Source organism: Mustelus asterias, chromosome 17 (genome assembly GCF_964213995.1).
Source record: "Mustelus asterias chromosome 17, sMusAst1.hap1.1, whole genome shotgun sequence".
NCBI classification, from domain to species: domain Eukaryota; kingdom Metazoa; phylum Chordata; class Chondrichthyes; order Carcharhiniformes; family Triakidae; genus Mustelus; species Mustelus asterias.
In genome coordinates this window covers 68,787,660-68,809,629 of record NC_135817.1, presented here as the reverse complement: position 1 = coordinate 68,809,629, position 21,970 = coordinate 68,787,660, and the positions used below count along the sequence as shown (strand labels likewise).

Below are 21,970 nucleotides of genomic sequence, written 5' to 3'. Positions count from 1 at the left end.
CACACCTGCCCCTAAAGAGGTCCCAATGATCCAAGTACCCAAATCCTTGTCCCTTGCTCCAGTCCCTCAGCCACGCATTAATTCTCCACCGATTCCTGTTCTCACTCTCCCGCGGCACAGGCAGCAATCCCGAGATTACTACCTTTGCATTCCTCTTTCTCAGCTGTCTACCCAACTCCCTATATTCTCTTTTCATGACCCCTTCCCTCTTCCTACCGATGTCAGCAGTACCTATATGCATCACGACCTTGGGCTCCTCTCCCTCCCCCTTCAGGATTTCTGGGACTCGACCAGAGACATCCCGGACCCCTGCACCAGGGAGGCAAACCACCATCCGAGAGTCCCGTCTGTGTCCGCAAAAACGCCTATCTGACCCTCTCACCGTAGAGTCCCCAATTAGCACTACCCTCCTTTCCTTACCCCTTTGCACTACTGGGCCAGGCTCAGCTCCAGAGACACTGCCACCGCTGCTTCCCCCAGGTGGGCTGTCCACCCCAGTAGTACTCAGACAGGAGTACTTATTATTAAGGGGCACATCCACCGGGGTGCTCACCATCACCCGAGCTTTCTCCTTCCTCACTGTTACCCAGTTACCCTCCTCCCGTGGTCCCGGTGTGACCACCTGCCGATAGCTCCTGTCAATGCCCTTAGGGTCCACATAGAATCCCTACAGTATAGATGAGCATCCAGAGGAAACCCACGCAGACACGGGGAGAACGTGCAAACTCCACACAGACAGTCACCCAAGGCCCGAATCGGACCCAGGTCCCTGGCGCTGTGAGGCAGCAGTGCTAATCACTGTGCCGGCTTTTGATATCTTGAGAGAGTCCGGTTGTGAAGAGTGCAGGAGGTCATGACAATAACTGAGACCCTTACAGTCATGTATTGCAGGGCACCACCCAACCCCCACATCTTCAGAAGCCTGATGGCCTGTTCAATGGCACAGCAAATGAGCAGAAGGCTTTGGTGGAAGTGCCTCGCTGCCTCTGTCTGGGATGCCGTAGAACAATCAGTAGCCAACTCTTCAAGTGATATCTCTTGTCCACTCAAAACCATCCACAGAATTTGGGGTTGGTGTTAAGAGCTGGGGGTGTCAGGAAAATGGGCACACACATGGAGAAAACTCTTGTCGTGTTTTATAGACCAGTTGAATGTTGAAGAAGTGGAAATCCTGCTTGTTGATGAATCTGACTGGACTGTTGCTGGGTGCCATGATGCCCTGCGCCTTGAAGGACCCAGTGATGGCGGCAAAGCCCAATGTCCTTGGTCCCTACAAGACCCCGTCAGTCATGAATTGAATCTGTCCAGCACTGACAAAGCTGACAGCAGTGACCAGCGAGATGCAGTGGTGTGTAGGTGTTCACAAAATGCCACAAGGTCTGCGGTTGATCCCTGGAAAGAAACCATAGAAACCATAGAAACCCTACAGTGCAGAAGGAGGCCATTCGGCCCATCGAGTCTGCACCGACCACAATCCCACCCAGGCCCTACCCCCACATATTTTACCCGCTAATCCCGCTAACCTACGCATCTCAGGACTCTAAGGGGCAATTTTTAACCTGGCCAATCAACCTAACCCGCACATCTTTGGACTGTGGGAGGAAACCGGAGCACCCAGAGGAAACCCACGCAAACACGAGGAGAATGTGCAAACTCCACACAGACAGTGACCCGAGCTGGGAATCGAACCCGGGACCCTGGAGCTGTGAAGCAGCAGTGCTAACCACTGTGCTACCGTGCCGCCCCAGAATCAGTCAGAATGGAAGAATTTTAAGGCCACTGTGACTTTGAGGGCTATTGGCAAGGCATGGACCAAGGGTGCAAAGATCTCCACAATGAGGTCAAAGATGTCTGCGACCATCTCCCTGCACTCTACTGCAGCATTGATCATCTCAAGGTAGCTCTATCTTCAGCAGAAAGTATTATACTGTTGGTATAGCCTTAATGTCCTGCCTGCCCCTCATCCCTCCCCTCTATTGTTGGTTCCACCCTTCCTGGACAGGATGTTGCTCCTCATTGCCACTGAGCCCAAAATCTGAGAGTTGTTTCCCGATTATCAACTCCTCTTTTCCTTGTGCTCAGATGACCTTTCAGTTGTGCTAGGCAGCCTTTCTCCCTGATCTTATGCCTCAAAATGCCTAGATGATGATAATCCAGCACTGCCCCACCGCCTACTTCTCCCAATTTCTTTGCCACCTGCACTGCAATGGGTGAGGCACCCTCTGAGCCATTCACCCTTTTCTGGATCGTATAATTACCTGGGACAGCCATGTCTACCTCCCCACCTTGTGCCGGCCTCCATTCAACTGGTATGCCTCAAACAACTGATGCAACCCACCCAGCCCCTTGAGAATCACAGGCGGCACTGTGGCAGAGTGGTTAGCACTGTTGCCTCACAGTGCCAGGGACCTGGGTTCAATTCTAGCCTCGGGTGACTGTGTGAAGGTTGCACATTTCTCCCTGTGTCTGCGTGGGTTTTCTCCGGGTGCTCCAGTTTCGTCCCACAGCCCAAAGATGTGCGGGTTAGGTTGATTGGCTATGCTAAACTGACATTAGGTCAGGAGAATAGTAGAGTAAATACATAGGGTTATGGGGATAGATCCTGGGTGGGATTGTGGTCGGTGCAGGCTCGATGGGCCGAATGGCCTCCTTTTAGACTGCAGGGATTCTATGAAATCCCCCCATTAATAAAGCCCTTACTGAGCTCCTCAACTTTTAACTGACCTACATCATGGATCAGGCAGGATCACAGGACCGTTTGCCACCCTCCAAACTATGCCCCCAACCAGCCAGTAGCACCCCTCCCCCCACACAAAGATGTTTCATATCCTCAATGCACATGTCGGGGATGGTATGGTGGCACAGTGGTTAGCACTGCTGCCTCACAGAGCCAGGGACCCGGGTTCAATTCCCGGCTTGGGTCACTGTCTGTGTGGAGTCTGCACGTTCTCCCCATGTCTGCGTGGGTTTCCTCCGGGTGCTCCGGTTTTCTCCCACATTCTGAAAGACGTGCTGGTTAGGGTGCATTGACCCAAACAGGCAGCGGAGTGTGGCAACTAGGGGAATTTCACAGTAACTTTATTGCAGTGTTAACGTAAGCCTTACTTGTGACTAATAAATAAACTTTAACTTTTACTTTACAATGTATTTGAAGATTGAGCACAAAGGTCAGAAAAAAGCTTTCTTAAGTATGATGCAAACTGTAAATCTGTTCTGGAATGCTACAACCATCGTGGATTCTGCTTTGAATGCAAGGGTGATTAAACACTCAAATTCCAAGATGTGTGGGCTAGGTGATGTCACTAATTTTATTTGTGGTGTACAACTAAATAGATCTGAAGCAATAAAACTCAAGCACTAGTCTTGAATAATGGAACCTGATTAGTAGCACAGGCATTCTTTCTTTTTCTAACGTAGATAATACCACAAGTTCCCAAAAGGACATTTTCTATTTCAAAGTAACAGTTTGGTCACAGTTGGAGCAGTCTCTCTCCCGAGCGTATAATACTCAGAAAATATCCACTGAATATGAATTAACTACACATCAGATTATACGCCTTCCACATTTAACAAGAAGTGTCAAGGCCATGACATGGACAAGCACATTTGATGAATTATTATCGCAGGATGTTTAAAAACGGTTATATGATTTCAGCTGGTACATCAGTAATCACAGAAATCACAGAAACCCTACAGTGCAGAAAGAGGCCATTTGGCCCATCGAGTCTGCACCGACCACAATCCCACCCAGGCCCTACCCCCACATCCCTACATATTTTACCCGCTAATCCCTCTAACCTACGCATCTCAGGACACTAAGGGGCAATGTTTGGCATGGCCAATCAACCTAACCCGCACATCTTTGGACTGAATACAGTAATGGACTTACATTCACTGTAAAGGCTATATTATTGGTTTCTAAATGTTAATGTGTTTTGTATTGTGAATTGTTAAAAGAATGATTTAAAAATAGAAAAGACAAGTGAACTTTTTTTATACTCTAAATGGGAATCAGAGCTTTATACAACTAACAAAACTTCCACTCTGTTCTCCAGCCTCCTTTTAATAATTGCCAGCATTCTAATAGCCTTTTAGTGTCTTTTTTTACATCTATCCAGTAACTTACAGTGATTGCTGTGCTGGGTCCCGCAGATGTCTTTACTCCTCCACAGATTCTAATTTCTCAGCATTTGGAAAAACATTTTTAACTATCTCTCTTCTGATACAAAGGGGACACCCTTACTTTTCCACCATGTTGAACTGCATTTCCTTCACTATCGCTGGGTCAAAATCCTGGAACTTCCTGTCCAAACAGCCACAGGAAGCGCAGTGGTTCAGGAAGGCAGCTCACCACTATCTTCTCAAGGACAATCAGGGACGGGCAATAAATGCTGGCCTAGCCAACGATGCCCCCATTCCAACAATGACTAAATGAATAAAAGCTGCACCATTTTACCCTGTCGCTTGCACTAATGCTCCTTTGCAACTTTCAGCTCGTAGTTATATTGTTTACTCTGCCATATAACTTGTAGTTCTCAGGATATGGCTCAATCTTCAAATACTTGTAAAGTAAAAGTTAAAGTTTAAAGTTTATTTATATGTCACAAGTAAGGCTTACATTAACACTGCAATGAAGTTACTGTGAAATTCCCTTAGTTGCCACACTCCGGTGCCTGTTCGGGTCAATGCACCTAACCAGCATGTCTTTCAGACTGTGGGAGGAAACCGGAGCACCCGGAGGAATATAAGCGTTTGGTCTAGATAGGACAACGTGATCGGCACAGGCTTGGAGGGCCGAAGGGCCTGCTCCTGTGCTGTACTGTTTTTTGTTCTTTGTTGAAATCCCAGATCTGACATTAAGAATAACAGTGAGGCTTTCAACACTCACTGCAATGCTGGAGTAAATTGAACAGCAACTTCCAGCACCCGCACTTAATTTCAAAGATTCAAGCATTGTTGCAGGTTTGTCCTACTCTTTGAGAAGCTTCGCCACACTGATATTTCACCAACAGACTCGGCATTAAGATTCAAGAGCATGAAGTTGTTGTACTTATCAACTAGGTTCAAACTCCTTCCCCAAGACACCAACCCCATCCTTCTCTCCCTGTCAGCTGTCGAATGCTGAACCAAACTGTTTGCAACTCTGCATCTTAGATGACTTTCCAGGCACATACCTATACCATCACGAAGACTACCTATTTCTACCTCCATAATACCGCCTGACTCTACAAATACTACAGCCCATCTGTTGCTGAAACTCTCATCGATGCCTTTTGTTACTTCTAGACTTGGATGTCCGATGCTTTTCTGGACAGCCCTGGTGTTCTACATTCCGTCATCCAAAACTCTTCTACCCTTGTCCAAACTTGCACCAAGTCCTGTTCACCCATCATCACAGTGCTGGCTAACCTAAACGGTCTCCCGGTTAAACAACAGCTCAAATTTTACATTTGCACCCTTGTTTCAAAGTTATCCATGGCTCTGTCCCTTCCTACTTCCCATCACCTCCAGCAGTAGAATCCTCTGCCATGTCTGCACTCCTCTAATTATGACCTCTTAAGCATCTTTCATTTTGTATTGTTCCACCATTGATCGCCCTGTCTTCAGCTGCTAAGGCTTTAAGCTCTGGAATTTCCTCCTGAAATCTCTCTACCCCTCTACCTTGCTTTCCTTCATTAATGTGGAGATGCCGGTGTTGGACTGGGGTGGATACAGTCAGAAGTCTCACAACACCAGGTTAAAGTCAAACAGGTTTATTTGGTATCACGAGCTTTCGGAGCGCTGCTCCTTCATCAGGTGAGTCGGAAGTTGGGTTCACAAACACGGCAGAGACAGACAGAGACTCAATTGCAAGATAATGGTTTAGAATGCGAGACTTTACAGGTACAGACAATGTGAGTGGAGAGAGGGATAATCACAGGTTATAGGGGTGTGAATTGTCTCAAGCTCGGACAGTTAGCAGGATTTTACAAGCTCAGGCAGTGTGATGGGGGTTACACGCATGTGACATGAATCCAAGATCCCGGTTGAGGCCGTCCTCATGTGTGCGGAACTTGGCTATCAGTTTCTGCTCGGCGATTCGGCGTTGTCATGTGTCTTAAAGGCCATCTTGGAGAACACTTACCCAAAGATCAGAGGCTGAATGTCCTTGACCGCTGAAGTGTTCCCCGACAGGAAGGGAACTCTCCTGCCTAGTGATTGTCACGCGGTGTCCATTCATCCGTTGTCGTAGCGTCTGCATGGTCTCGCTGATGTACCACACCTCAGGACATCCTTTCCTGCAGCATTTGAGGTAGACAACGTTGGCTGAGTCGCATGAGTATGTACCATGTACCTGGTGGATGGTGTTCTCACGTGTGATGGTGGAATCTGTGTCAATGATCCGACACAACTTGCAGAGATTGCTGTGGCAGGGTTGTGTGATGTCGTGGTCATTGTTCTCCTGAAGGCTGGATAGCTTGCTGCGAACAATGGTCTGTTTGAGGTTGCGCAGTTGTTTGAAGGCAAGTAGTGGGGGTGTGGGGATGGTCTTGGCGAGATGTTCGTCTTCATCGATGACATGTTGAAGGCTCCGAAGATGATGTCGTAGTTTATCCGCTCCAGGGAAGTACTGGACGACGATGGGCACTCTGTCGATCGTGTCCCATGTTTGTCTTCTGAGGAGGTCGGTGCAGTTTTTCATTCAGATGAGAAGGAACGCAACACACATCTACAGACGCTGAAAGACACCCTCATAAGAACCGGATATGGTGCTCGACTCATCAATCGACAGTTCCGACGCGCCACAGCAGAAAACCGCACCAATCTCCTCAGAAGACAAACATGTGACACGACCGACAGAGTACTCTTCGTCGTCCAGTACTTCCCCGGAGTGGATAAACTACGACATCGTCTTCCTGTCGGGGAACACTTCAGCAGACAAGGGCATTCAGCCTCGGATCTTCGGGTAAGCGCTCTCCAAGGCAGTCTTCAAGACACAACGCAGAATCGCCAAGCAGAAACTGATAGCCAAGCTCTGCACGCACGAGGATGGCCTCAACTGGGATCTTGGGTTCATGTCACACTTGTGTAACCCCCACCATTTGGCCTGGGCTTGCAAAATCCTACTAACTGTCCTGGCTTGAGAAAATTCACACCCCTTTAACCTGTGATTATCCCTCTCTCCACTTGCATTTTCTGTACCTGTAAAGACTTGATTACCTGTAAAGATACGCATTCCAACCATTATCTTGCAATTGAGTCTCTGTCTATATATGCCGTGTTTGTGAACCCAGCTCTCCACTCACCTGATGAAGGAACAGCGCTCTAAAAGCTCGTGATACCAAATAAACCTGTTGGACTTTAACCTGGTGTTGAGAGACTTCTTAAAGGCATTCCTTAAAATCTACTTATTTGCCCATCTTTTATTTGCCCTCATATCTTTTATGCAGAAAGGTGTCAAATTTTGCCTTATAACACCCCTTGAAAAGCATCTTAGAATGTTTTGTTACCTTAAGGGTACTAAAGTTTAATGTTTATTTATTAGTGTCACAAGTCGGCTGATATTAATCTTGCAATTGAGTTACTGTGACTGCTGTGTTCGCTAAAACATCTCAGCATACTTCTTATCTATGTTAGTCACTCCCTCAAAAAAATTAACTAGGATCATTATACATGACTTACCCATTACAAATCCATGTTGGCTTCCTCTGATTAGATGCTTTTGCTCTAAGTACTCAATTGTCTGTCCCGAATATTAGATTGCAGTAACTCAGCTGAAATCAAAAGATAACTACATTAAGAAAAATGTGGCTTGTAGCAACATTTAACTTGACAGGACATCCTCCAATATTGCTCACAGAAGGGTTACCAATTGAAGCTATTGGGCTGGACTTTCTAGGCTTGTAAGATGTGAGTTTATCTAATTCCTGATTTCAGAAATCTGCCAGTTCTTCACCCGATTCCCACTGTATTTTTATCTCAGGGAAGGCGTACATGGGATAAAGGTGGGTTTTGCAACTCCCAATGAGTTCAGGCCTGGAAGAATTCAGATGTGGAATGGACTGATTGGAAGGCCCACCTTAGTTCTCAGGAACACCAGTCCAGCTCTCCACATCGTTCTTATGTCCCCGCCCACCCTTCAAACATCCTCAATGTCCCCTCAAGATCCCCTTGATTCCTCCATATCCACTCACTCAGTGTCCATTATGGACAGACCTCAGGAGCCTAGAAGCAAAGGGAAGTCTTTGAAATGGACAAAAATTAAATTTCTAACATTCTAATAGCTGTCCTTCAAACACATAACCATTCATACTGAAAAAGCCCCAGGCCTGAAAGAAATAAATCTAAATCCCCTCATGTAGTCATTCAGTTGTTAAAAACAAACATCTGTTCATAAAGACAGGTAATCCTTTAATAACTTCTGAAACCTATTAACCAAACTGTGTACACAACCACTTGCTGATCTAAGTGGCTCACTAGCTGGTACTGGATGGCAACAACTTTTTTCCAACAAAATATTGAGAGACCAAAGCCATTCGGCTGAATTTTCTGGCCTTTCCCACTGGGAGAATCTTCCGGTTCCACCCGCACGGCAGGATCCCCAGTAACGCGGCCAGCAAACAACACAAAACACCATGGACGTTGGCAGCACCAGAAGATCTCAGTGCCAATCAATGACAAGATGCCTCTGCCGCCAGAAAACATACCACGTGGAGGAGAAAGATCCTGCTCAATGTATTTGGTCCCCATAAGCATCCCCATTTCAAAGAACAAAGAAAATTACAGCACAGGAACAGGCCCTTCGGCCCTCCACACCTGCACCGACCATGCTGCCCGACTGAACTAAAACCCCCTACCCTTCCGGGGACCATATCCCTCTATTCCCATCCTATTCATGTATTTGTCCAGACACCCCTTAAAAGTCACTATCATATCTGCTTCCACTACACCCCCTCCCCCAGCAGCGAGTTCCAGGCTCCCACCACCCTCTGTGTAAAAAAACTTGCCGCGTACATCTCTTTTAAACCTTGCCCCTTAAACTTCTGCCCCCTAGTAATTGACTCTTCCACACTGGGAAAAAGCTTCCAACTATCCACTCTGTCCATGCCACTCATAATCTTGTAGACTTCTATCAGATCGCCCCTCAACCTCCGTCGCGCCAGTGAGAACAAACCAAGTTTCTTCTGGGGTACAGGACCGGGGCTGCGTTACACTCGCAAGTCTTAATGCCAATTCCTTGCCGGAAAAAACTCGGAATAGTTTGGCGATTGTGGGAATGATGTGAATGGTCGATTGTTGTGGGGATACTCAGCGAGGAAGTTGAGACTTTACAATCTGATATTACGCAGCAATGTGGCTGTGTGTCTAACAATGTCAGACACAGGGTACGCTGGAATTGTGCTTTCATTACTAGATTAGTAACTTAAAGGCCTGGAGCCGTGATCCAGCGACACCACTTCAAATGATGAAACTTTTAAACTGAGCGAATTAAATAAATCGGAAAGTGTCTCAATAACAATGTCGCGGAATTCCTGCGCTGTCGGAACCTCCCCTCGTTCACTGCCTGTTCTTTAGGGATTCAATTTCGCTCTGCTTACCCACTCTGGCACAAATGTGACTCCAGACCCACAGCAACCCACTCTTAACCACCCCTCTGAAATGCACAAAGTCACTCACCACCACCTTCTCAAGGTAATTAAGGCTGGACAATAAATGCTAGACTCTTCAGAGACACCTATGTGACCATAAGACACAGGATCAGAAATAGGCCATTCAGCCCATCGAGTCTGCTCCGCCGTTCAATGAGATCGTGATTGATCTGATGTGATAAACCTCAACTCCACTTTCCCACCTTATCCCCATAACCCTTGATTCCCTTACTGATTAAAAATCTGTCTATCTCAGCCTTGAACATATTTAATGACACAGCCTCTACAGCCCTCTGCGGTAAAGAATTCCACAGATTCACGACCCTCCGAGAGAAGAGATTCCTCCTCATCTCTGTCCTCAGTGGGTGACCCCCCCTTACTCTGCGATTAAGCCCCTCTGGTCCTGACCCTCCCACAAAGGGAAACCTCTCAGCATCTATGCCCACATCCCAGCAAGGGATAAAGTGTCTTGTTGGGGAACAAACCCAGAAACAGGGCACTCTGCGCTCAAGGTCCCTCTGGCATGGAGAATTTCAGCTCACTCCACATCACAGACTGTCAGAGAGCGCAACATGAAGTAGCTTCTTTAATGTTGGAAGCTGTCCACCAGGTTTAATGAGAGGGTAATCAGACTCAATTTGACACTATGCCAAAAGTGAAATGAAGAGGATGGCTGGTTGGAAGCCGGTTTTAAGAAGCACCTTGGAAGATGGGATGGAAAGAGTGGAGAGATTTAGTGAGGGAATTCCAGAGCTTCGGGCCTTGGGAGTCTAAACTCCAGGCCACCAATACGAAGCAATGAATGTGGTTCAGACAAGGGCAGAACTGGAGTAGCACAGACATATTGGAGCATTGGGGGACTGGAGGTTACAGAGACATGGAGGCATTTGAAAACAAGAATTAGAATTGTGGAATAGAAACAGAGAATGCTGGAAAATCTCAGCAGCTCTGACAGCATCTGTGGAGAGAGGATAGAGGTGGCATTTTGAGTCGGGCTGACCCTTCGCCAGAACCACAATTAGAATTGTGGTGTTGGTGACCCAGAGCTGGTCACAGCTTCAGTTCAAAAGCGTGGCGATCAGTGGTGTGAGCCGCAGACTTTCAAACCCTTCCGCATCCAAGATGAAGTGACTGTGCTGCTTCTGAATCCAGCACAGGTGCTGTTTTACCCCAGGTCTGACTCTGACTGCTCACCAATGGACAACAAGACAGCATTGCAGCTTTCAAATGGAATTCAGCAATCTTGAAACTGCAATGGTCAAGAAATATGAACAGTAAGAGAATCCCCAGGTTCCTCACCACTCTGATCACAGCTCTATGCAGTAAACGGACAATCTTATAGGACAGTTAGAAAACAGCTGGCAGAGCAATGATTGGACAACACCAAGGGTCTTGTGAGATCGTTGCTACAACGTGCACAATAAGCAAATTATTTTACAGTCAGGAGGCCAGAATGGAGTTACTAAGACAATCATAGAAACCCTACAGTACAGAAAGAGGCCATTCGGCCCATCGAGTCTGCACCGACCACAATCCCATCTAGGCCCTATCCCCATATCCCGATACATTTACCCACTAATCCCTCTAACCTACGCATCTCAGGACACTAAGGGGCAATTTTAGCATGGCCAATCAACCTAACCCGCACATCTTTGGACTGTGGGAGGAAACCGGAGCATCCGGAGGAAACCCACGCAGACACGAGGAGAATGTGCAAACTCCACACAGACAGTGACCCAAACCGGGTATCGAACCCAGGTCTCTGGAGCTGTGAAGCAGCAGTGCTAACCACTGTGCTACCGTGCCGCCAAGACAACATAATTTGCATCATCTTCACACAGGAGCAAGTCCAAAATATCTGATGTTATGGGGAGACTGGCCTGGTTTGCACAGCTTTAACCCTACTGCATAAATTTAAAAAACAACATCTCAGTACCTGAGGAATAATGCTGCCAAGTGATTCAGAGATACTATTATTTTTCAAATTCTTAGGCACCTTATATGTTGGTACATTTGTAACAAACGTAGAAGAAAATCATCTGAGATTGGAAGCTATTCCTTTGACCAGATCACCACACAAGAACTAAAAAAGTGCAGCACAGGAACAGGCCCTTTGGCCCTCCAAGTCTGCGCCAACCATGATGCCCTAACTAAAGTAAAAAATAACCTTCTGCCCTTACTCGGTCCGTATCTCTCTATTTCCTCCTTATTCACGTACCCATCCAGATACCTCTTAAATAAGAACTAGGAGCAGGAATAGGCCTGATCATGGCTGATCTTTTCATGGACTCAACTCCACTTGCCCGCCCACTCACCATAACCCTTAATTCCTTTACTGTTCAAAGATCTATCTTTGCCCTAAAAACATTCAACGAGGTAACCTCAGCTGCTTCATTGGGCAGGTAATTCCAAAGATTCACAAGCCTTTGGGTGAAGAAGTTCCTCCTCAACTCAGTCCCAAATCTGCTCCCCCTTATTTTTAGGCTATGCCCCCTAGTTCTAGTTTCACCCGCCAGTGGAAACAGCCTCCCTGTTTCTACCTTATCTATTCCCTTCATAATTTTATATGTTTCTATAAGATCCCTCCTTCATTCTAAATTCCAGTGAGTATAGTCCCAGTCTACTCAGTCTCTCCTCATAAACCAACCCTTTCAACTCCGGAATCAACCTAGTGAATCTGTTGCTAATGTGCCTGCTCCCACCATGTCCTCTGGCAGAGCGTTCCAGGCACCCACCACTCTCTGTGTGAAAGATTTTCCCCGCCCATCTCCCTTAAACTCACCCCCTCTCACCTTGAACCTGTGCTCTTTGTAGTTGACACTTACAGCCTGGGAAAAAGCCTCTGACCATCCACTGTGTCTCTGCCTCTCATAATTTTGTAGACCTCTATCAGGTCTCCCCTCAGCCTCTGCCTTTCCAGCGAAAACAATCCTAGTTTATTCAACCTCTCCTCATAGCCAATGCACTCGAGACCAGGCAACATCCTGGTGAACCTTCTTTGCACTCTCTCCAAACCTTCTACATCCTTCTGGTAGTGTGGTGACCAGAACTGCACGCAATACTCCAAATGCGGCCTAACCAAGGTTTTATATAGCTACAACATGATTTCCCAACTCTTGTACTCAATGCCCTGGCTGATGAAGACAAGTATGCCATATACCTTCTTAATCTCCTTGGCCACCTGTATTGCCACTTTTAGGGAACTGTGGACCTGCACGCCCAGATCCCTCTCACAGAATGTCACAGAAACCCTACAGTGCAGAAAGAGGCCATTGGGCCCATCGAGTCTGCACTGACCACAATCCCACCCAGGCCCTACCCCCATATCCCTATACATTTACCCACTAATCCCTCTAATTTACGCATCTCAGGACACTAAGGGGCAATTTTAGTATGGCCAATCAACCTAACCCGCACATCTTTGGACTGTGGGAGGAAACCGGAGCACCCGGAGGAAACCCTCGCAGACACGAGGAGAATGTGCAAACTCCACACAGACAGTGACCCAAGCCGGGAATCGAACCCAGGTCCCTGGAGCTGTGAAGCAGCAGTGCTAACCACTGTGCTACCGTGCCGCCCTCTGTATGTTAAATTTCCTAAGGGTTCTGCCATTTATAGTAGAATTCACACCTAAATTTGATCCTCCAAAAGGCATCACCTCGCATTTGTCCAGATTAAACTCCACCTACCATTTCTGTGCCCAAGTTTCCAATCTATCTGCATCCTGTTATATCCTCTGACAATCCCCGGCACTATCAGCAACTCAACCAATCTTGGTGTCATCCGCAAACTTACTAATCAAACCACCCACATTTTCCACCAGATCATTTGTATATATCACAAACAACAGAGGTCCCTGCAGAACACCGTGAGCTACAGATCTCCATTTTGAAAAACACCCTTCCACCACTACTCTGTCTTCTATAACCCAGATGTGGAGATGCCGGCGTTGGACTGGGGTAAGCACAGTAAGAAGTCTCACAACACCAGGTTAAAGTCCAACAGGTTTATTTGGTAGCAAATACCATAAGCTTTCGGAGCACAGCCATTATCAGTAACTATTTATCAAGGAGGGATCTTATAGAAACATATAAAATTATGAAGGGAATAGATAAGGTAGAAACAGGGGGGCTGTTTCCACTGGCAGGTGAAACTATTATCAGTTACTATTATCAGTAACCCCCACAGCTTGCCTCCTGGACTTGCAGAATTTCACTAGCTGTTCTGTCTGGAGACAATACACATCTCTTTAACCTGTGTTGAATGCTCCCTCCACCCACATTGTCTGTACATTTAAGACCTGGCTGGCTGTAGAGATTTGCATTCAATTCAGTATTCTGTAATTTGATTTCTGTGTCTGTTTGCACTGTTTGAGAACAGAGACCACTCCATCTGACGAAGGAGCTGTGCTCCGAAAGCTTATGGTATTTGCTACCAAATAAACCTGTTGGACTTTAACATGGTGTTGTGAGACTTCTTACTGTTCTATAACCCAGCCAGTTCTGTATCCATCTAGTCAGCCCAACCCAAATCCCATGTGATTTTAGTTTTTGTACCAGTTGGCTATGTGGGACCATGTCAAACGCCTTACTAAAGTCCATATAAACTACATCCACAGCCCTTCGCTCATCAATTATCTTTGCCACCTCTTCAAAAAAACTCAATCAAGTTGGTGAGACATGACCTTCCCTGTACAAAATCATCTGCCTAGTCACTAACTAGTCCATTTTCCTCCAAATGTGCATATATCCTGTCCCTCAGTATCTTCTCCAAAAGCTTCCCCACCCCCCCCACTGACGTCAGGCTCACCGGCCTATAATTTCCTGGATTATCCCTGCTTCCTTTCTTAAACAAGGGAACAACACTGGCTATTCTCCAGTCTTCTGGAACCTCGCCTGTGGTCAATGAGGATGTGAAGATATCTGTTAAGGCCCAAGCTATTTCTTCCCTTGCCTCCAGCAGTAACCTGGGATAGATCCCATCTGGCCCCGGGGACCTGCCTACCTTAATCCAATTTAGGATACTCAACACTTCCTCCTTCGATGTATGGACATTAGTTAGAGTGCTCACCTCAACATCCGTCATGTCCTTCTCCTTGGTGAATAATGAACATCTATGGACAATACTGGTGAATAATCCACTAGCACAGGTACAAATATTCAACAGTAAATACATAGAGGTTCCCAGCCCCACCACACCGCCCTTCGCCCAGATGGCAACTGGAGCTTTTGTTGTTTTAAACGATGGGATGAGATTGGGAAAAGTCATTGGTAGAAAATGGATTTTTCCACACCAATCCTCACTCAGTGCTGCTAGCTAACACAGCCCCGGGACAGCTAAACACTTTTCCTGTCTTGTGACGTATCTAAATTCAGAAGCTTCGGAAACACAAAATAATTCAGCCACCCTTTTGTGAGAATGTTCCGAAAACCAAGCAAGAACATTTTCACCTTACCCCAGCAAGGTGGCATAGTGGTTAGCACTGCTGCCTCACAGCGTCAGGGACTCAGGTTCAATTCCTGGCTTCAGGTGACTGTCTGCGTGGAGTCTGCACTTTCTCCGTGTCTGCGTGGGTTTCCTCCAGGTGCTCCGGTTTCCTCCCACAAAGATGTGCAGGTTAGGTGGATTGGTCACACTAAACTTCCCCTTAGTGTCCCAAGATGTGTAGGTTAGCCGAGTAAATGTGTGGGGTTACGGGAATAGGAGTAAGATGCTCCGTCGGAGAGTTGGTGCAGCCTCGATGTGCCAAATGGCTTGCTTCTGCACTGTAGGGATTCTATGACGATTCTAATCTTTGCCTCTCTTTCAACCCAAAAGAAATCACCTTCAACGCTGAATAAGATCCAATAGTGGGATAGAAAGAAATCAGCAAAGTCCTTTGTGTGTGTATCAGCCATCTACACTGTTCTCTGCAAACTGAGTGGGTCTCACGGTGCACTGTACTTCATTGACTCAGGTCAACACAGGAGGCCATAGTGCTATGCTAGATGTTAGTAAAAGTCTCCCAGTGAGTCTCACTCCCCTGCCCGCTGCACTAGCACACTTTTGAATATTCACCCCGATTCATTTGGAAAGTGATTATTGAGTCAGCTTCCAGCACCCTGTCAGACAACACCTCCCCGATCACAAGAACTCCGTGAGAGAAAATGTCCTCATCTTCCCCCGATTGTCTTCATCCTGGCTTCCTGCTTACCGACCACTGCAAACTACTGCTCCATATTCACTCCATCAAAAAACATCATGCTATTAAACACTGCTATCCAATCTTCAAGAGGACAATGTTTAATATAACCATTGTCTAATTTCCAATGTTGCCCAGGGGTGTGTGTGTGTGTGTGGGCGGTGAACACACACCCAGAAAAATACAACATCTCCCCAGCTAACTAACACACACGCTCACACACAATAACAATGGTCACTTGGGGGTTCGCCAGGAAGGAAATGGAACCTGAGTGAGACCGGAGGAGGAGGCCTGGGGAGGGGAGGAGGGAGGCAGCCCAGTGCTGTTGGGGGAGGGGGGGATGAGCGGGGGGGGGGGGGGGGGGGGGGGGGGGCAGTGAGGGGAAGGAGGGGGGCGGTGAGGGGGAGGGAGAGGGGCGGTGAGGGGGAAGGAGGAGGGCGGTGAGGGGGAAGGAGGGGGGGCGGTGAGGGGGAAGGAGGGGGGCGGTGAGGGGGAAGGAGGGGGGGGCGGTGAGGGGGAAGGAGGGGGGGCGGTGAGGGGGAAGGAGGGGGGGCAGTGAGGGGGAAGGAGGTGGGGGCCGGTGAGGGGGAAGGAGGTGGGGGCCGGTGAGGGGGGGGTGGGGGGGGGAAGTGGGGGCCGGTGAGGGCATTGGGGCCTTTGGGGGGGGTGCTGATGATGGGGGGGGGAGGGACCGGTGAGGGGGGAGTGGGGGGCTGTGAGGGGGGAGGGGGGCGGTGAGGGGGGAGGGGGGCGGTGAGGGGGGAGGGGTGCGGTGAGGGGAGGGGCGGGGCGTGAGGGGGCCGTGAGGGGGGAGGGGGGCCGTGAGGAGGGAGGGGGGCCGTGAGGAGGGAGGGGGGCCGTGAGGGGGGAGGGGGCGGTGTGAGGGGGGTCTTTGGTAGGGGCTTATGGGGTTTTTTGAGGGGTTGGTGTTCGGGTTGGGGCTGGTGGTTGGATGAGTGAGGGGTTAGTGGGGGGGATTGGGGTGTGATTGGGTTTTGGAGGGGGGGGGTTATTTAGGGGGTGGGTGTGAGGGGGGTTATTTAGGGGGTGGGTTTGAGGGGGGATATTGGGGGTCTATTTGGCGGGCTGTTTAATTAGGGGGTTATGGTTGGGGGGTCACTCACAATTCCTTGACCAGCTCCATCCTCCGGGTTAGGGGTGAGGGGGGTTGTTTGCGGTGGGGATTGGGGTGGGGTTATTTCGGGGGTTTATTGGGGGGGGGGGGGTTAAGGGGTATTTAATGGAGGGCGGGAGGTCACTCACAATTCCTTCACGAGCACCATCCTCCGGCGCTGTCCCCTCCTGACTCACTCCAGGCAATTGTCTTATGTTGAACCAGACAGTTCATAACCATGACATCCTTCAGTGCATACTCTTGCTTGCACCTCCATAACACTGCCCGTCTCTGCCCCACCTTTATTCAGTTGAAAGCCTCAGCTTTTACTTACTCTAACCTGCACCATTCCAAAGCTCTCCTGAACAGTCTCCCATTTTCCAAAAGCTTGGAGTCATCCTAAACTCTGCTAACCAGGATGGCATGCTGACACAGGGGTTAGCACTGCTGCCTAACAGCTCCAAGGACCCAGGTTCAATTGCCAGCTTGGGTCACTGTCTGTGTGGAGTTTGCACATTCTCCCCGTGTCTGCGTGGGGATTCCTCCGGGTGCTCCGGTTTCCTCCCACATTCCAAAGATGTGCGGGTTAGGTTGATTGGCCAAGCTAAATTGTCCCTTAGTGTCCCGGGACGCATAGGTTAGAGGGAGTAATTGGTAAATATGTGGGATTACAGGGATAGGACCTGGGTGGGATTGTGGTCAGTGCAGACTCGATGGGCCGAATGGCCTCCTTCTGCACTGTAGGGATTCTATCATTCTACTCTATGAACCACATCACAACTCATGCCAGGTCCCGTTCAGCCATCACCCCCCAGCTTGCTAAAACACACTGACTCCCAGTCTACCACTGTTCTCAATTTTCATCATTGTTTTTGAATCCTCCCATGGTCTCAACCACCCATTGAATCATCGGATCCCTACAATGCAGAAGGAGGGCATTCCATGAGTCTGCATCACTCTCTGACAGAGCATCTTACCCAGGGCTTGTCCTCGTAACCCCACATATTTACCCCGCTAATCCCTCTAACCTACACATCCCTGGGACACCAAGGGGCAATTTACAATGGCCAATCCACCTAACTTGCACATTTTCGAGCACCCGAAAGAAATCCATGAGACACGGGGAGAATGTGCAAACTCCACACGGTCACCCAAAGCTGGAATTGAACCCTGGCACTGTGAGGCAGCAGTGCTAACCACTGCCCACTGAGCCTTGAGCTGCGAGGAACCTAAACTTTAAAATTCCCTCCATAAGCCTCTCTGTTCCCCTTTACGACACTTCTTAAAACCTACCTTTTGACCAATGGCCCTAATATAATTTTATATATTTTTTATTCATTTGTGGGACACGGGTGTCGCTGGCTGACCAGCATTTTATTGCCCATACCTAGTTCCCCTTGAGAAGGTGCTGGTGAGCTGCCTTCTTGAATCGCTGCACTCCGTGTGCTGTGGGTTGACCCACATTGCTGTCAGGGGGGATTTCGACTGCGAAGGAATGGCAATATATTTCCAAGTCAGGATGGTGAGTGGCTTGGAGGGGAACTTGCAGGCGAACTTGCAGGCGGTGGTGTTCCCATGTATCTGCTGCCCTTGTCCTTCCAAATGGAAGTGGTCGTGGGTTTGGGTGGTGCTGTCTAAGGTCTAGATGCCTCAGTATCAAATTCTGTTTAACGACACTTCTGTGAAGCACCTTAGAACATTTTACTATGTTAAACACAGTATATTAATGCAATATTTTTTTCACTCCAGTACTCATCTTTGACTCCTCATTCTCTTCTATTATCACATAATTAGCAAACCACGACATGACCACACAAGTTCTTACTTACAATCGTTTGCCCCATTTATTTTGCAGGAGCGAATCATGCATTTTCAGACCAGAAAGACACTAACCAACAAAGAAACAAAAAAGAGTAGGCCCTTAAGCTCTACAAGCTTGTTCCACCACTCAGTTAGACCATAGCTGATCTGTATCTCAAATTTAATTACCCATCTTTGTTTCATATTCCTTAACACTCGTACGCAAGAAAAATCATTCAATCTCACCCTCCAGCATTTCAACTGACTCAGCGCCCACAGCCTTTGGAGGGGCGGAAGTTCCAAGTAAGGTTTCCTGTTGTATGAAAAGTGCTTTCAATATGATCTCGCTCTGACTTTAAGATAATGTCGCGATGTCCTGGACCTCTTTAACAGAGAAAATTGTTTTGCTGTAGCCGTCCCCAAACTTGGAAACTCAGGAACACAAACCAAGTTGGTGAAACCCATCCACATAAGTTACTGTTTCAACCCTTGTTTCAATCTGGTGCATCTGCACTGTAGTCCCTCCTGGGCTGGTATATCTTTCTTGAGGTGGTGGCCAAAACAGATGCAATCTGACTAACTTAAGTATTACTTTCTCACTTTTGTACTTCGTGCCCCTTACTATTATTGTCCAACTTTTCATTTGTCTGTTCAATTGCTGAATGCATTCTATAAAACATTCCCCATTTTCACTGCATGCATTAACTTCATGCCAGTCCATTTTGACTCAGCTAAAATGCCTCAGTGTCATTCCTCTCTTGTTCTTGTACATCTGTCTGAATTGTGTGCAAATTTTCATCATTATCTCATCTCCACTGTTCTGTAATGTGTGTAAACAGCAACAATTAAGCCATTTCCCTTTTTTGTTTAAACTTTCCACATTACTGTTTGCAAAGAACTACTAGTTCCTTTTTGAATAATTTATTCACTCTCATACTAGCATCAAGTCTTAAAGCAACTTTCTAGGTTATTCCTGGATTCTTACACGTTTTTTAGGTTTTTCATTTTGGTTGTAAGAATGGTGAAGTAGATTTTTTTTTTAAGCTGTACTGGAGGGATCCGATGAGAAGCACAGATGTGGAACTTGTAAATGTTGATGTTCAGAGAGACTCATAAGGAAAGTTAGCTAACAGGTGCAGTAAGAAATTAGGAAGGCAAATAACATGTTGGCCTTTGTTGCCAGCGATTTGCATCAGAGGAATAAAGAAGTCCGTGTAAAGGGTGGAGAATCATATGCAGTTTTGGTTTCCATATTTAAGGATGTGCTTGCATTGGAAGCAAAGGTTCACTCCTGAGATGACAGGGTTGTCCCAAGATGGGAGGCTGAATAAATTAATCTGTACTCTCATATCTTTAGAATAATCAGAGGTGATCACATTGGAACATACAAAATCCTGAATGGACTTGACAGGGTAGAGACTGAAAGATACTTTCCTCTGGCTGGGGAAATCTAGTGGAGTTGAAACTGAAGATCAGCCAGCCATGAATGCACTGATATGGCAGCTGAGACTTGATGGGCCACATGGTCTGTTCCTGGTCCTATTTCTAATGTTTTTACATTTAAATTACGTGGAGGATAGCCTTATTAACACTACCAACCTATATATTATTTTCTCTCCCTCTCTTCCTCAAAATTTCAGTTTGCAATCCAGTCCAAACCTGAGTGAAGGCTCAGTTTTCACTGCACACCTTACCTCCTTCTTGATATGGTCAACACAGGGAAACTGAGACTCAAAGTCTCAGTGACCGATCAAAAGGAACCAGTTGGTGGCTGGAGAACGGAGGCAAGAGAGCTGGCGTCACCAACATGCACACCTGACATTTTCAGACGGTGTCACCAAAGAGAAGAATAGTGGGTGGAGGGGGGTGGGAGCAAGGATAGATCCGGGAGGGTCAGCAAGATGGAAATATGCGAAGAGAAGCCATTGCAGCTAATTAATTGGTGACCTAAGCACCGGGTGGGCAGAGGCCAACAACACGGTTAAACCGAACACAGAACATCTTATGGGCATTTATCCCATTAGCAGTAGAAATAGCAGATACTCACTGAAAGCCAGCTAGGGAGGGGGCAGCACATAATCCTTTCAGATGGATGAATCAATGCTGAGGTTGGATTGAAGCAAGGCTGTCACCAAGCACTGTACAGGCCAAGTACATCCTGTCAGATTGCAAAAAGGCCAGCTTTTTTCTTTAGGAATAAAAACAGGAGCACACTTTTTCTTCCACTTGCTCACGTACATTACGAGGAGAAGACAAACTAACGAAATCATCGAAATCAAGTCATGTTTGCACCACTGGGACTGGGTAATAAAACTACTGACCCTCTCCCTCACTCTCTCCTCAATCCCCTCTACACTGACACTGTCTCTGTCCCAGTCCCCCCGCCGCACTGACTCTGTCCCCCTCAATCCCCTGCAGCACACTGACCCACTCCCCTCAATCTCCGTCAGCCACACTCACCCACTCTCCCCTCAGCACACCAAAACTCTCTCCCTCTCTCTCTTAGGCACACTCACCCTCTCTCACCAGCACACTGACCCTCTCCCTCTCTCTCAGCTACACTGACATCCTCTCTCTTCCTCCCTCTCTCTCTCAGCCACACTGACCCCCTCTGTCACACTGTCTCAGTCTCTCTCTCAGTCACACTTATCCTCTCTCAGTCACACTGATCCTCGCTCTCTGTCACACTGATCATCTCAGTCTCTCCCCCTCTCTCAGTCACACTGGCCCTCTCTATCTCTGTCACACTGACACCCCCCCCCCCCCCTCTCTCTCTCTCTCTCTGTCACACTGACCCTCTCTCAGTCTCTCTCTCTCTGTCACACTGACCCTCTCTCAGTCTCTCTCTCTCTCTCTCAGTCACACTGACTCTCTCTCAGTCTCTCTCCCTCTCTCTGTCACACTGACCCTCGGTCTCTCCCTCTCTGAATCACGCTGACCCTCTCTCTCTCTCTCTCAGTCTCGCTCTCCTTTCTCTCAGTCACTCTGATCTTCTCTCCCTCTCTTTGTCACATTGACACCCTCTCTCAGTCTCTCTCTCTCTCTGTCACACTGATCCTCAGTCTCTAATACCGTGTCTCTCTCTCTCAGTCGTTTTCTCCCCTCAGTCTCTCTCTGTCACACTGACCCTCAGTCTCTGACCCCCTCTCTCTCACCCTCTCTCTCTCAGTCCCTCTCCCTCTCAGTCCCTCTCTCTGAGCCTCTCTCGCTCGGTCACACTGACCCTCAGTCTCTGAGCCTCTCTGT

The 21,970-nt window shown here is 47.8% G+C and overlaps 1 protein-coding gene across 4 annotated transcripts in view; it reads right to left on the bottom strand.

The window, feature by feature from the left end:
- The window catches only part of LOC144506590 (NXPE family member 3-like), a 74,269-nt gene extending 52,646 nt beyond the window's left edge, over positions 1–21,623 (bottom strand). The window contains exons 1-2 of one of the 4 annotated variants that reach the window (XM_078232916.1): positions 20,772–21,623; positions 7,663–7,754 (exon numbers count right to left, since the gene is read on the bottom strand). The gene's annotated coding sequence lies outside the window, so the exon portion shown is untranslated. Of the gene's footprint in view, positions 1–7,662; positions 7,755–15,084; positions 15,146–18,970; positions 19,013–20,771 lie in introns of those variants that run through there. The other 3 variants (XM_078232918.1, XM_078232919.1, XM_078232920.1) reach the window with 3 other exon arrangements.
- Positions 21,624–21,970: the final 347 nt, after the last annotated feature.